Below are 14,178 nucleotides of genomic sequence, written 5' to 3'. Positions count from 1 at the left end.
GAGATGGTCGCCGCCGCTGGTGAGGCTACCCACTGCAGAGGTGGCTGCCTTCGCTGGCGAGACCATCAGTGCCACCTGTCGTCGAGCCTCCGACTCTTTGGCTTTAATGGCCTCGTTGTCGCCCCCCGTAGGAGGACGGAGGCGAGGACCTCTTCTTAATGGTGCACGCATTGAGGCGGCCATCACCGTTGTCATGCCATCTTGGGGGATTCCGCAAGGTTAGCGGCCGCAGCCTTCCAGCGCGACCCTGCTAGCGTCGGGTAGTTTATACCTGCAGAGTAGAGATGGAACTAGGACTCCGCTTGAAAGCAAATGTAATACTTTTGCTTTTTGAAAGGTACTTTTGAGTACTATTTATCAAGCAATATTAGCACTTATCTGTTTACCGCCTGTTCTTGCTGTGTGTGATGTTATGTTGTTGACTCCTCCCTGGTACCTGCCCCCCCCGCCAGGGATGCAGGCTTGATGTGTCGAGGTTGGATACCAGCGTATTTGAAAGGGTTGTCAACAACTCTCGGGAGGCAGCCTCGCCGGGATCTGGATCTATACACAGCTTCAGCCAGGGAGCGTTAGTAGTACACCCATAGGGTCCCCTGTCTGATATTAGCCATCCTTTGATACATGCTCGGGACTCGTAGGGTTTAGTCCGGGTGGCCAAGTTGTGTGTCCGGACCCCCTTGGGTCGCGGCTCTAGATACTAGGACATTTGTCGCAGAGTGGTGGAGCATGTAGGCCCATGGTATGGGACCAGGCTGAGCGGCTACACGGGCTCCGGACCACCCCAGGAGACAAATGTCCATTCTCTAGTTCCGGACCCCAGGTTGTTGGACCCACAGGACTTATAGCTCCAAATACTAGGTATCCGTCACAGAGTGGTGGAGTGTGCAGGCTTTCGGGTACGGAACCATGCTAAGCGGCCACACAGGCTCCGGACCACCCCATGGAACGGGGTCCCGTTCTCTAGAGCCGGCTCCTAGGCTGTCGGACCTCCCAACTTTCGTAAAGGAGGTCCTAAACTGTGAGCCTGGCTGTTCAATTCGGATGCCGTTATGTCAGGACAGATGGGAATCGTGAGGGTGGGTTAGATAAAAGGTATTATCTGAAAAATTGCAAGGTAAAACCATGGAGCAGCAAGATGGAACTATTATAGGGGCACAACTGAGGGGGTAGTTTTTCTTTATAACTTATCATGCATGGGTGCAGACCAACAGGCCGGGTTTATGGGGACGGACCCCTACGGGATGGCGTACACGTATGCGTTACCTAGTTACAAAAGGGAAACAAATTCGACCCCTCAGATTTGCTATATGGATAGAACTTACAGAGATGCTCTAGCACCGGGGGGAGGTACTCCTTCAGTCGTAGCTAGACGGTTGCCCTCGGGTCGGCGCATTCCCGTTACCTTGAAGGGTCCTTCCCAGCTGGGGGAGAGTTGCGGAGCCCTTCTTGGTTTGGTACTTACCGTAAGACTAGGTCCCGACCTTGGGTCCCCATCTGCGTTTGACGAGGGAGCCCTCGTCTTTGGCTGTGGCCATTCCTGCATGAACTTGTCGGGAGTCTGGACCCGTGGGCAATCCAGAAGGGTTTCCGGAGGAAGGCAGGCTTCAGCTCCATAGATTGGGGAGCACGGGGTCCCTCTGGGGGTCCGTCTAGTTGTCTCCACCGGAGTAGGAGCCTCCGGCGAAGACATCCTTCAGGTCCCACTCGGGTGACTGATACCCGAGGTACCGTTCAGCCGTGGCCACCTCACCGTCGTCCACCTTTTTCTTTGCCAGGTCGGCGACGAGGTGGGGATCCGTCTTTGGAAGACTGCTCGCGCCGCTCGCTGACGCGTTTCGCGAGGTCAATGATCTCGCGACACTCCGCGGCGCTGTGGCGACCATTGGGGTGCACAGGGCATGAGCCGCTGTTACCCCTCTGCGGCCGTGGACGTTTGTTGCGGTCGCCCCGGGCCCCAGTCGTGGCTGCAACGACTAGAGCGGTGGTCCGCGGCTTCTGGTAGTCGCGGTCCTTCTTCTTTTTCTTCTTCCCATCCTGGGGACGGCACCCGAGCCACCCGACTGGGCAGCCCCGGTTTGTGGGGTCGAGTGCCATGCACGGCCCTCGGCGGCTCTGGCGCATTTGTCGGCCAGAGCGAAGAGTGTGGGGACAGTTTCCACGTCATGCGTGGCCAACTTCTCCAACATTTTCTCATCACGTACTCCCTGACGGAAGGTCGTGATGATGGAAGCATCGGAAATGCGAGGTATAGTACCTCGCACCTTGGTGAAGCGGGAGATGAACGTCCGATGAATCTCCCCGGGCTCCTGCCTCACCGCATGGAGGTGGGCCTCCACACCATGCTGCTGGTAAGCACTGGCGTAGTTCGCAACGAACCTTGCGCAGAGCTCTTCCCAGGAGTAGACTGACCCTGGGACGAGGTTCATGAGCCAAGTCCGGGCAGGTCCAGACAAGGCGACACGAAAATATGTTGCCATCACAGCGGTGTTTCCACCTGTTGTCGTGATGGCGGTGACGTACACCTGCAGGAACTCCGATGGGTTTGACGTTCCATCGTATTTTTCCGACAGGTGCGACCGGAACTTGGGCGGACACGACACCGCGCGAAGATGATCCGCGAGAGCGGCGCAGCCCACGCCGGCCAAGGGACACCCACTTGGGACCGGGTGCCCATCGGTGTCTGCGGTGTTGCCGCAGTGAAGTCTTGATCGAGGTTGCGGCCCTCGATGTTTTGGCGGCGCTCGCGCGCCCTCTCCAAAGAGACTCGGGCATCCTCTCCCGCACGCCTGCGGTCGAGTTCTGCTCGATGGTCGTTGGTCCGTGCGCCCCTCACTGAGGGTGAGCGCACAGACGCCGACGCCTCATGTTGGCGTCGGGATGATCGTGGCCTTAACCTGGTCGAGGTAGAATGTGCCATGCTGAGCAGTCGGTCAACGTCGTCCCGCCATTGCTTCATGGCCCCTGGTGAGGTTGTGGAGCTTGGAGGGTGTCGCAGCAACTCCCTGGCCGCTGACAATGCTCTCGGAGTAGCCCTTGACGGAGTTCGGGATGTCTGCGCAGCTGTATGCTACCGTGCGGCGTGCACAGCAGCAATGCCCGACACAAGGCGGTTGGGAACCAGTGGTGTGGAAGAAGCAACTTCTTCCTCCACCACGAAATCCACCGATGTCGGCGCGGTGCTCAACGATTTGCACCATCATGCTGAGCGAGGAAACAAGCAAAGACCTAAAGCCTAGCCCCCTACCTGGCGCGCCAAATGTCGGAGAGGAAATCTCCGGCCGGGTGGCGGAGTGCACCCGCCCTAAATCCTAAGATGGAGGGGGGAGCTAAGCGTTTTGCTTGTTAGTTGGAAAATAGGAAGAACACAAGAACACACAAGGATTTAGAGTGGTTCGGGCCGCCGGAGCGTAACACCCTACTCCACTGTGAGATGTATTGCTTGAGAGCTTGATTTTAAGCCTAAAAGATGGAGCTTGTGTTGTAACGTCGCATACCTCCCCTTTTATAGATGAAGGGGGCATGCACAATGGTACTAAGCCCCGACATGTGGGCCTAGGGACATAATGGATATAGCACTTGGAGCTACAAGTGTTCGCCGCTGGAGCAATCTTCTCGCGTCCTGACATCCGAGATCTGCGTATCTTCGGCGTGCAGGAGAAGCTTCTCGTATAAGGGATGATGAGCACAGTGCGCCGCATGGCACGGGCGCACTGTTTGACAACACACTGGACAGGCGCGCCGTCTACAGGATGACTCTGATGTCGTCTGCCAGCGGAGTGGACAGGACACATTAAATGCTGAGAGGGCACATCGTTTGTCAGCATTGTGGCAGGCGGCGCGTCCCCTCCGCAATAAATGCAGAGACCGCGTGGCTTTAGAGGCCTTACGTCAGGCTCCGCCCGTTGGCTTATGTCACGGGCCACAAGCCACGGGGCAGCAGCGGGACTCCGCCTGAGCGGGGAGCGCAGGGCAAGGCCTGGACACGTGCCAGCACCGGACCCTTACTCATGCCGGGGTTCCCCCTGTCCTGGGACCTTGCTGTGGTCCGGACCTTACTCGGAGGGACCTGGGGCCCATCCGAGGGACCCGACATGCCTTCTTGGCAGTCCCGGACTGTAATCGAGGGTCCGGGCTGTGCGTACAGGGGTCCGGTGTTCCTCTGTGGAGGTCCGGACCCAATGATGCATCCTAGGGAGTATTATCTTTCCTTGCCACGTGGTGCCCCTAGACCTGCCCATGTGGTGGGGTCGGGTGCCGTTCTCCGTGTGGCCAGGAGACGTCGTACATGTACATCGTCTTTATACTGTAGTAGGGGTACCCTTGATTCAGGGTACCGACAGATTTATAGATGCATCTTGCTAGATTAATCATCATCTATTTAAATATAGATATAAAAAATAAGACCTAAAAAATACTACCTCCGTTCACAAATATATGACATCGTTGACTTTTTTTTGAAAATTTTGATCACTCTTCTTATTTATAATATTTATTCAAAAATATAAAATTTAAGTCAAGCACAAACTACCTTAACTGATAAAATAAATCAAAAATTGATAAGTCATTATTTTTTAATAAGACGAGTGGTGTCATATACGGTCAACCAATCCAGACTTCATCGAGGCGCTGCCTCGGGTGCACGGCAAAACGGTCATCCTCACCGTCGTCGACCGCTTCAGCAAATACTGCCACTTCATCTTGCTAGCACACCCCTACATGGCGGAATCGGTGGCACAAGCTTTCTTCGCTGAGGTGGTTCGCCTTCATGGTGTGCCGCAGTTCATCGTCTCGGACCGCGACCCAGTCTTCACTTCGTCATTCTGGAAAGAGCTGATGACACTCACCGGCTCGAAGTTGTACATGCTTTCGCCTTCCACCCACAGACAGACGGCCAGTCAAAGGCCGCCAACCGCATCATCGCCATGTACCTTCGATGCTTCACCAGCGACCGGCCCCGGGAGTGACTTCGGTGGCTTCCCTGGGCGGAGTACATTTACAACACCGCCTACCAATCTTCACTCCACGTGACGCTGTTCAGGGTGGTGTACAACCATGACCCTCCTTCCATATCCGCTCCTACGAACCCGGCGAGACGCGGGTGGCAGCAGTGGCGCAAGAGATGGAGGAACGCGCCGCCTTCCTCGACGACGTCCGCTATCAGCTACAACAGGCCCAGGAGTCCCAGACACGTGCCTACGACCAACACCATCGAAAGGTGGTCTACCAAGTGGGCGACTGGGCGTTCCTCCGCCTCTGCCAACGGTCGGCAGCATCGCTGCCACGAACGCCTACTGGGAAGCTAAAGCCTCGCTACGTCGGCCCCTACCACGTCCATGAAGTCATCAACGAGGCAGCGGTGCGACTACAGCTTCCAGCGGGCGCCAGCTCCATGACGTCTTCCACGTGGGTGCCCTCAAGAAATTCGTGGGCACACCGCCCGCAGAGCCACCAGTGCTTCCAACGACTCTCTATGGCACGATAGTGTCCGCTCCTAGTCGCATCCTTGCTGGTCGGTTGGCCCGCGGCGTCCGTCAAGTGCTGGTCCAGTGGCAAGATGAGCAAGCTGCGTCCGCGATGTGGGAGGACCTCGACGACTTCCGCGCCCACTTTCTCAACTTTCAGCTCGAGGACGAGCAGGCCTTCGAGGCCGGCAGAGATGTCATGTACGGTCAACCGTATATCCGTAGGGGGAGGCGCACGCGGGACATTCGCCGCGCTGAGGAACGCGCCGACTGTGCAGGAGGAGATCGCGCAGAACAGGAAAGGGTGCTAGTGATTGGCGGCTAGGAAGGAAAGGGCTAGAAAGGAAAGGCCTAGGAGTAATTGGCGGCTAGGAAGAAAGGGCTAGGAAGGAAAGGCCTAGGAAGTAAACTAAGTTTTGGGCAGGTTCTATAACCAAGGAGAGCTTCTCCATTTGCGTTGGCCGATGACCTTATAAATTGATCGTAACTGGACTTTTGAAAGCAAGCAATAATTAGTTGTCTCTTACCTTTCTACCTCTGTTAAGCCTGCGGTTGGGAGGCTTAATCCACACCGGAGAACACGACCGACGGCTACGAGCTATGTAGCAGCGGTCCGGCGAATCAAGGGTACACAGTCTTTGGCAATGGTCAAGTTTTTTTTTTTAAAAAAAAGTACGGTGTCTTATATTTGTGAACGGAGGGAGTACTATTTTAGATGGACTAGCATTTAAAAGAAAAGATGCCCACATGATACAATCTCACTACGCGAGGAGCCGGTTGTTCCGTGGTGGAGGCCGGTGAAGGTCTCTGCCAGCAGTTTGCTGTGCCCAGGCGTGTGGGAGAGACGTTAGTATACATAAATTATAACCGAATTAATTTGAGCACCACATAGCAGTCCATACCGTCGTAATTTTTTGGATGCGCAAACAGCACCTGAGTCCATATCAGAGGATTTGTGCATGCTGCTTGTCTACACCTAGAAAATGATCTAGCATTTGTGCACCTAGATTGATCTGTTCTGACACCATCTGTTCTCATTTCTTGCCTTGCAGGTTCTTTCGATTGTGAGTACATTGCAGACTTATTGCCAATTTACCCCTAAACATGTATTACTTTTTTGTGTTTGCAGTTTGCCCTTGACCACACTCTTACAACCAGTATTATCAGGTGCAACTTTGTTTTCAAAGGTCATTCGTCTTTGTCTGATTCATATCAGAATGCATTGATACTCTTTAGGGTTTAGGGTTATCAAGGAATGGTATGTACGTCACGTTCATTAGAAGCCTCAAGGGACTTCAAGAGAGGAAGCGTGCTACTGCTTTCCCAATCAGGTATCCTGGCAGAAACTTCGTTTAGGCTGAACGATTCTTGCAATGAAAAGGAGATGCTTCCTAGGCTTTTCTTCCCACTGGAATGGCACATCACAACAACCTTTGTCGGGGTCGGGGATGTGCATGCAAACGCTACTAGCACTGGATTGGAGATGACCCAGTCCCTCTTCCTCTTCGGTGCACCAGGCTTCACCTACCAAAGAAAAGGGTCTGAAATCTGCTGCTTGACGCGTTCCCGAGGATGGCCATGCAAACACTACTGGCAGTTCAAGCTCCCCATCCAATTTTCAGATACTTAGCTTGGGTTTTGGATATTGTTGTTTTTGGTGTGTCAACTCTCACACAGCACTCCACACTCACATTATATTTCACCTCTTTACAAGGGAGACCCTTACACTTGTTCATAATTACACCAACACTCTCCCTCAAGATGGGCTAAATATATTCAACAATCCCATCTTGTTACATGCCAACTCATTATCCTTAGGACCTAAACCTTTTGTGAGACTATCCGCTACTTGTTACGAGATTTTACATACTTCAACTTCAAAGCCCCACTATCAATCTTCTCTTTGATAAAGAACTTATCAATCTCCACATGCTTCATGCGATCAAACTGAACTCGATTATTTGCTATGTTGATTGCTGCCACATTGTCACAATAGAGTAACATTGTCTCATTTTTCAACACTTGAAGCTCCTTCAAGAGACCCTTCAACCATATCATTTCACACACTGCTAGAGCCATTGCTCTATGTTCAGCCTCTGCAGTGGACCGGGACACCACTGCTTGCTTCTTGCTTCTCCATGAAACCAGATTTCCTCCCACAAATACACAGTACCCAGAAGTGGATCTCCGATCATCCCTACTGCTTGCCCAGTCTGCATCACAATACCCCTCCAAATTCATATGTTGGTTTGGTCTAAACCACAATCCCTTGCCAGGGGTTCCCTTCAGGTATCTCAGGATTTGATAAACTATCTTCATATGCCCAGTTCTAGGATCATGCATATACTTACTCACCACACTTACTGCATAAGCAATGTCCAGTCTTGTATGACAAAGGTATATCAAACGGCCAACTACCCTCTGATATCTTTCCCGATCTATAGGGTCACCTAACTCAGCACAAGTTTGGTGATTCCTATCAATGGGTGAGCCACATGGGCGACACCCAAGCATTCATGTCTCTGACAAAAGGTCGAGGACATACTTTCTTTGGGAGAGAATAATTCCTTGAGATGATCTAGCTATCTCAATCCCAAGGAAGTATCGGAGTGGTCCGAGGTCCTTTACCTCAAAGGCTCTACTTAGACTTTCCTTTAGTTTCTTGATCTCCTTTGCATCATCTCCAGTGATCACTATATCATCAACATAAACCGCTAGAATAGTGATACAAGAGCCCTGATGTTTGTAGAAGAATGTGTGATCTCCATTGCATTGATAATAGCCCATATCACACACAACTCGCCTGAATCTATCAAACCATGCACGTGGTGACTGCTTTAGGCCATAGGGCGACTTCTTAAGTCTGCACACTTTCCCAATAGTCTGTTTATTTGCAAATCCAGGTGGAATTTCCATATAGACCTCTTCCTTCAGGTCACCATGGAGAAATGCATTCTTCACATCTATCTGATGAAGAGGCCAACCAAAATTGGCTGCACATGAGATTAAGGTCCTCACCGTGCCCATTTTTGCCACGGGTGCAAAGGTCTCATCATAGTCGATCCCATATGTCTGACTATATCACTTCGCCACCAGTCTTGCTTTGTACCTGTCAATCTTTCCTTCAGGAGTCTGCTTTACTGTGAAGACCCACTTGCACCCCACCGCCTTCTTTCCTTCTGGAAGGTGAACAAGTTCCCATGTATTGTTCTTCTGAATGGCAAGCAGCTCTTCCTTCATGGCATCCTTCCACTTTGGATCCTGTTTGGCACACCTCCAATCCTTTGGAATAGATATTGTTTGTAGAGATGCAATGAAAGTTCTATATGCAGGAGAGACACTAGAGTATGAGACATACTTAGCAATGTCATGTGCATAACAATAACGAGAAGGAGGTTTCCTAGCATTTACTCTAGGAACTCTTCTTTGGGGAAGAGGTAATTCTTCATGTTCAGAAATGGGAGAAACAGGGATTGGAGAGACATTACCAGCTGGGTCTGGAGAGGAGTTTGAAGAGAGATATGGGACTGGAGCTTCAACACATCGAGGTTGTGGTTGCTCCCCCTGCTTCTTCGTTCGCTTTCGATAGTATACTATAGGTTGCTCCCCCTGTTTCTCATTCACCTTTACCCCAATGGAACAATCATGTTGCTCCCCCTGTTTCTCATTCAACTTCCCTGCAGTAGGACATGGAATTGATCCAACAATCACTGCCTCATCATCCTCTGTCTCCTCCTGAATATTAATAGTTGGATCACCATGATCCCAACTACTTTCATCTTTACTCAATATCTGCGTAGTTATCCCTTTCTCCACTTCTGATGGAATCATACCTCCAACAATCACCCCTCCTGAAGCTCCACTAGCTTCATCACCACTGGCCTCATCACTACCTCGACCACTGTCATCCTCCCCCTCTCTACGGTCTCCTCCATTGACCGAAGAGAAGTCCTCCAGGATTTGATCTGGATCAATTTTCTTTCTGTAGTATGGGTCTTCCTCACGAAATGTTACATCCATACTCACTAACAGTCTCTTACCAATAGGGTCCCAACACTTGTATCCTTTCTGAGTAGATGAATAACCCACAAAAATGCACTTGACTGCTTGAGGATCCAACTTGCTCACCATAGGTCGATGATCTTTGACAAAACAGACACAACCAAATACCTTGGGTGGAACACGAAAGTCACACTTTCCCAATAGAAGTTCTGCAGGAGATTTCATATTAAGTATTCTTGAGGGCATCCGGTTGATGATGTATGTGGTCGTCATTACTGCCTCACTCCACAGATACTTAGGCACATTCATCTGAAACATGAGAGATCTTGCTACTTCCAACAAATGACGATTTTTCCTCTCTGCTACACCATTCTGAGGTGGAGTTCCAGGACAAGTTGTTTGGTGAATAATTCCTTGACCTGACAGATATGATCTAAATTCATTATTCACATACTCTGTTCCATTGTCAGTCCTGATAACTCGAATTCTTGCATTAAACTGATTTGCATCCAATTTATGAAAGTCTTGAAAGCACTGTACGTAACACCTCATTTTTATGCTTAAGTATATAGATCCAAGTCATACGAGTGTAACAATCAATAAAAGTGACGTACCACTTTGCACCATTCACAGAAGTGACTGAGCAAGGACCCCAAACATCTGAATGTATTAGAATAAACGGTTCACAACTACGAAGACCAACACTAGGATAGGTAGATCTAGTATGTTTGCCAAGTTCACATGCATCACATACAAGTCTACTTTTGTCCACTCCCTTAAACATCATAGGGTACAACTGACTTAAGTTCTCAAAAGATATATGTCCTAACCGACGATGATGTAGTAGAATCTCCTTGCCATCCCCCTCAACAGCTGCTTTCAATGCTGACTCCTCATGACTGATGAACCACAACCCATTATGCCTGACTCCAGTCCTAATCTTTCTCCCAGTACTCTTCTCTTGAAAGACACAAGAATTTTCATCAAATATTACTGTGCACTTGAATTGGTCAATGATTGAACTTACAGAAAGGAGATTGACTGGAAAAGATGGAACATGCAGAACTGATGGCAAACTAAGAGATGATGTACACTCAACAGATCCTATACCACAGATTTGTTGAGATGTACCATCAGCAATTTGAACTGACTCAGAATGTGTATAAGGAATATATGTTTTGAACGGGGTGGACATGCCAGTCACATGCTTTGATGCTCCTGAATCTATGACCCAATCTATGTGATGTCTATATGAGGATGCAAAAACTTGTGCTTGAGTACCTTCGTCCATGTGGGTATAGTTGGCAAAGTTACCGAATGAGTTGGTGGTTTGCCCATCAGGTGAAGTGAGGCACTCGGAAGACTTGCCCTTTTGCCACTGCTCCCATTGAGGCTGCAAGGTCTGGTGATGCGGCAGCAGTGGAGTCGGTGTGCGAGTCCAACCCTCTCGCCGTCAATTCAAGGGATCGCCTCTCACGCACACCGGACTCAAACTTTTCCTTCGTAAATTCCTCATTCAGACTCCACCTGGCTGCATGGGCTGGGCATGTTGATGTTGTGAGATGCCTTTGCAAGCACAAAGCTGATGTGGGAGCTGCAGCAATGGACGACACTGCAGCGCTTCATTTTGCTTCCCAGAAAGGCCACGTAGAAGTGGCACGTGAGCTGCTGGCATCTGGGGCCTCTGTGAAAGCCAAGAACCGGAAAGGCTTCACGGCGCTGCACTTTGCTGCTCAGAATTCTCACCTGGATCTTGTGAAGTACCTTGTGAAGAAAGGTGTTGACGTCACAGCAAAGACCAAAGGTGGCCAGACAGCTCTACATGTCGCTGAGGATGATGAAGTGCGTGCCTTCCTGAAGGAGTGCGAGCAATCCTTGAAGAAGGGTGCCGAGCTACCATCGGAGAAGGATGATTCTGCCGAGAAAGAGGGCGATAGCAAGTCTTCCGGTGAGGTTATGAAAGATGTGGAGGATGCATAGCAGGGCGAGAAGAGGAAAAGCGAATTGGTTGGTGCGTCGAGTTCGTCGGGAGCAAAAAAAGCCAAAGTTTCTCTTGGTCATCTAGTTTGTGAAAATGACGTGGACGAGGAAGAGGAGTGATTTCGAGCAGCCTTGACCTTGAGGATGCAATAGAAGTGCACTTCGATGTTTTGTTATGCTAGTCTTAGTCTGTACGGCGATCTTGAATGTAAAGACAAGTGCAAAGTTGAATCTCAGTTCTCATGTGTTGCATGAAAAAAAACAACAGATATGAATTTTGTATCATGTTGCTGTAGATCTTGCTTGCACTGCTGATATATGTAAGAGAACTTGTGGATTAGACGACCTGCTCCTGCACAACCACTGCTCTTAATTGAATGAACATCTCTTGCATTAACGAAGGCTCATTTTTTTCATCCTTTTTGACTTCTGGCAGATTTGCCGATGAAATACCATCCAAAAGTTGTTTCTAAGATTTCCACAAATTTTGAAATTTTACATGTACCTAGACGAATATGTTTCCAAGGTTTCCACAAATTTTGAGCCCAATCGGACTTGTGAATCAACCGTAGATCTAAAAATAAGAACAGAATTGTGGTTTTGTTGGAGTTTTCTAGAACGAACTCAAAACGAGATCATCTAAGATCACAACCATAAACTGCACCAACATGGCATAAGTAGTGATCCTAGGGGTATATCTCACCCACCAACAAATCTCCAAACCAAATCCTCTTAAGAGATTCAAGGGTTTCCCACAAAAACACAAGAGAAGCCAAAGGAAGAACAAGAGACCAAAACAACTTCAAATTTCAGCAAAGATGCAAAACTGAGATGGAGAAGTGGACGAACGTTGTGGACCGTACTGGTGACCCTTCCTTTGATTAATCTTGCAGATAAAAAACATAGTCGTCGATTATAAAATCGTTGTGCATCCCTCGGCTCAACATATGTCTACCTAGAGCGAAAACTAAAAGCTCTAAAATGTGAAGTCTCAACAAAATGGTAACCAAGAGATGGCTGTAATAACAACCCTCTCCTCTATTTATAGAGGGTTATTTCCATTTTCTAAACTATGCCTATTTACATAGAGTCTATCCACTTCACCGAGGGCAAAATGGTCCAACTACTAGGTTTTCGATCCGACGGTCACGCGCTCCACACGAAGTTGCTTCGCCTTGATGCACCCTTCGCTGTGATGATGTCATGTGCCGCCACCGATTCCCATTTAAACCGCCGCTGCCGAGTTTTGAGGCCCAATCTCAGCAAAACCCGTCATCTGTAGCGCTGAGTGATTTTGAGGCATAATCCACCAAACTGCCGTGAGTGTCGCATCGTGTCCGTGTCCCTCACGTCCTGGACACATGTCCCGCCAATCCTCGACCGTGCCGGCAACACGGCCCGCTCTGCCATGTCCTTGCGCGAGTGCGTGTCCCAGGTTTCAACCACCACGGCTGGTCACCCGACTGCTCCGGTCCATCAGCCAAGACCCAACACTCGTCCTTCATCGCTCCTGGTACATCAGCACGAGCCCATATGACCTTCACCTCAGCCGTCAACCATCATCCCTGTTCTCCACACCTGCACACCACAAACCGACTGACATAGTTGCACATACATAATCTCACACTCTATTCTGCGCACTGACTATCACAGAGTGCTACCTGTCGGCGTTTTGGACCCGCGAGGACCCTCAACCGACTAGTGAATTTGACGCTGCGTGTCCCTGCCCAGATGGATTGATGCAAGATGAAACACAAGAGGGAGGATGAGGCTTATATTATCTTGCACCGGGGTGCTCGTAGTAGGGGTTACAAGCTTCACGAGAGAGGGTGTGGCCTTGAAGTGAGCTGTCTGAGTTTGCCCCCTTTTCTCCCGCCTTCCCCCCCCTTGGGAAGGCCCTGGGCATCCCCTTTTATAGATACAAGGGGATGGTCCAGCTGTACATATGGGGGTGTAGCTATGTGCTAACGTGGCCGGCGGAGAAGTGCTTGAGCCCTGTAGAAGCGTAGCTGGCGGTGCGGCCCTGGGTCCTGTAGAACAATCGACGTCATGGACACATGCAGGGAACCATCATTTCCTGTTGCCGGAGTAATCTAGATGTGACACCGGTCTTGTTCCTTCGTAGCCTGAGGCGGCTAGCTAGAGGTAGGGTAATGATGTATCCCCTGTAGCGTGGTCGGTCCGAGGCCGAGGTCGAGCGAGGCGGTGACTTCTCCTGAGGCCGAGACTGAGGTCGGGTGAGGTCGTGACTCCTCCCGAGGCCGAGGCCTGGGGTCGGGTGAGGCGGAGACCTTCTCTCGAGGCCGAGGCCGAGGCTGAGGCCTGGGATCGGGCAAGGCGGAGACCTTCTCCCGAGGCCGAGGCTGAAGCTGAGGCATGGGATCGGGCGAGGCGGAGCTCCCTGTCACGCCTGAGGCTGAACACGGGAGAGGCCATGACTTACTGTTGTTAGTCTTACCCTGGTGGTTGGCACAGTAGTCAGAACGGGGTGAATAGTGTTGTTTTCTGTCAGAACGATCAGTAAAGGGGCGAAGTGACTGCGGTCATTTCGACCTTGCCAACTGAGGCTCGTGTGTCAGGATAAGGTGTCAGGTGATCCCCGCATTAAATGCGCATGCGATACGGTCGGTGGTAAGGCAATTTGGTCGAGGTTGCTATACGACAAAGTTTGCCCGAGCTTAGCCTCGAGCGAGGCGGGGGTGTGCCTGTTGCCTGAGGAGGCCTTCGGGTGAGG

The 14,178-nt window shown here is 50.5% G+C and overlaps 1 pseudogene; it reads left to right on the top strand.

Annotated features, from left to right (window-relative positions):
• Positions 1-10,845: 10,845 nt before the first annotated feature.
• Positions 10,846-11,687, top strand: LOC103650545 (protein VAPYRIN-like; annotated as a pseudogene).
• Positions 11,688-14,178: the final 2,491 nt, after the last annotated feature.

This window comes from Zea mays, chromosome 3 (assembly GCF_902167145.1).
Source record: "Zea mays cultivar B73 chromosome 3, Zm-B73-REFERENCE-NAM-5.0, whole genome shotgun sequence".
Classification (NCBI taxonomy): Eukaryota; Viridiplantae; Streptophyta; class Magnoliopsida; order Poales; family Poaceae; genus Zea; species Zea mays.
This window is presented reverse-complemented; position numbering and strand designations above follow the sequence as displayed.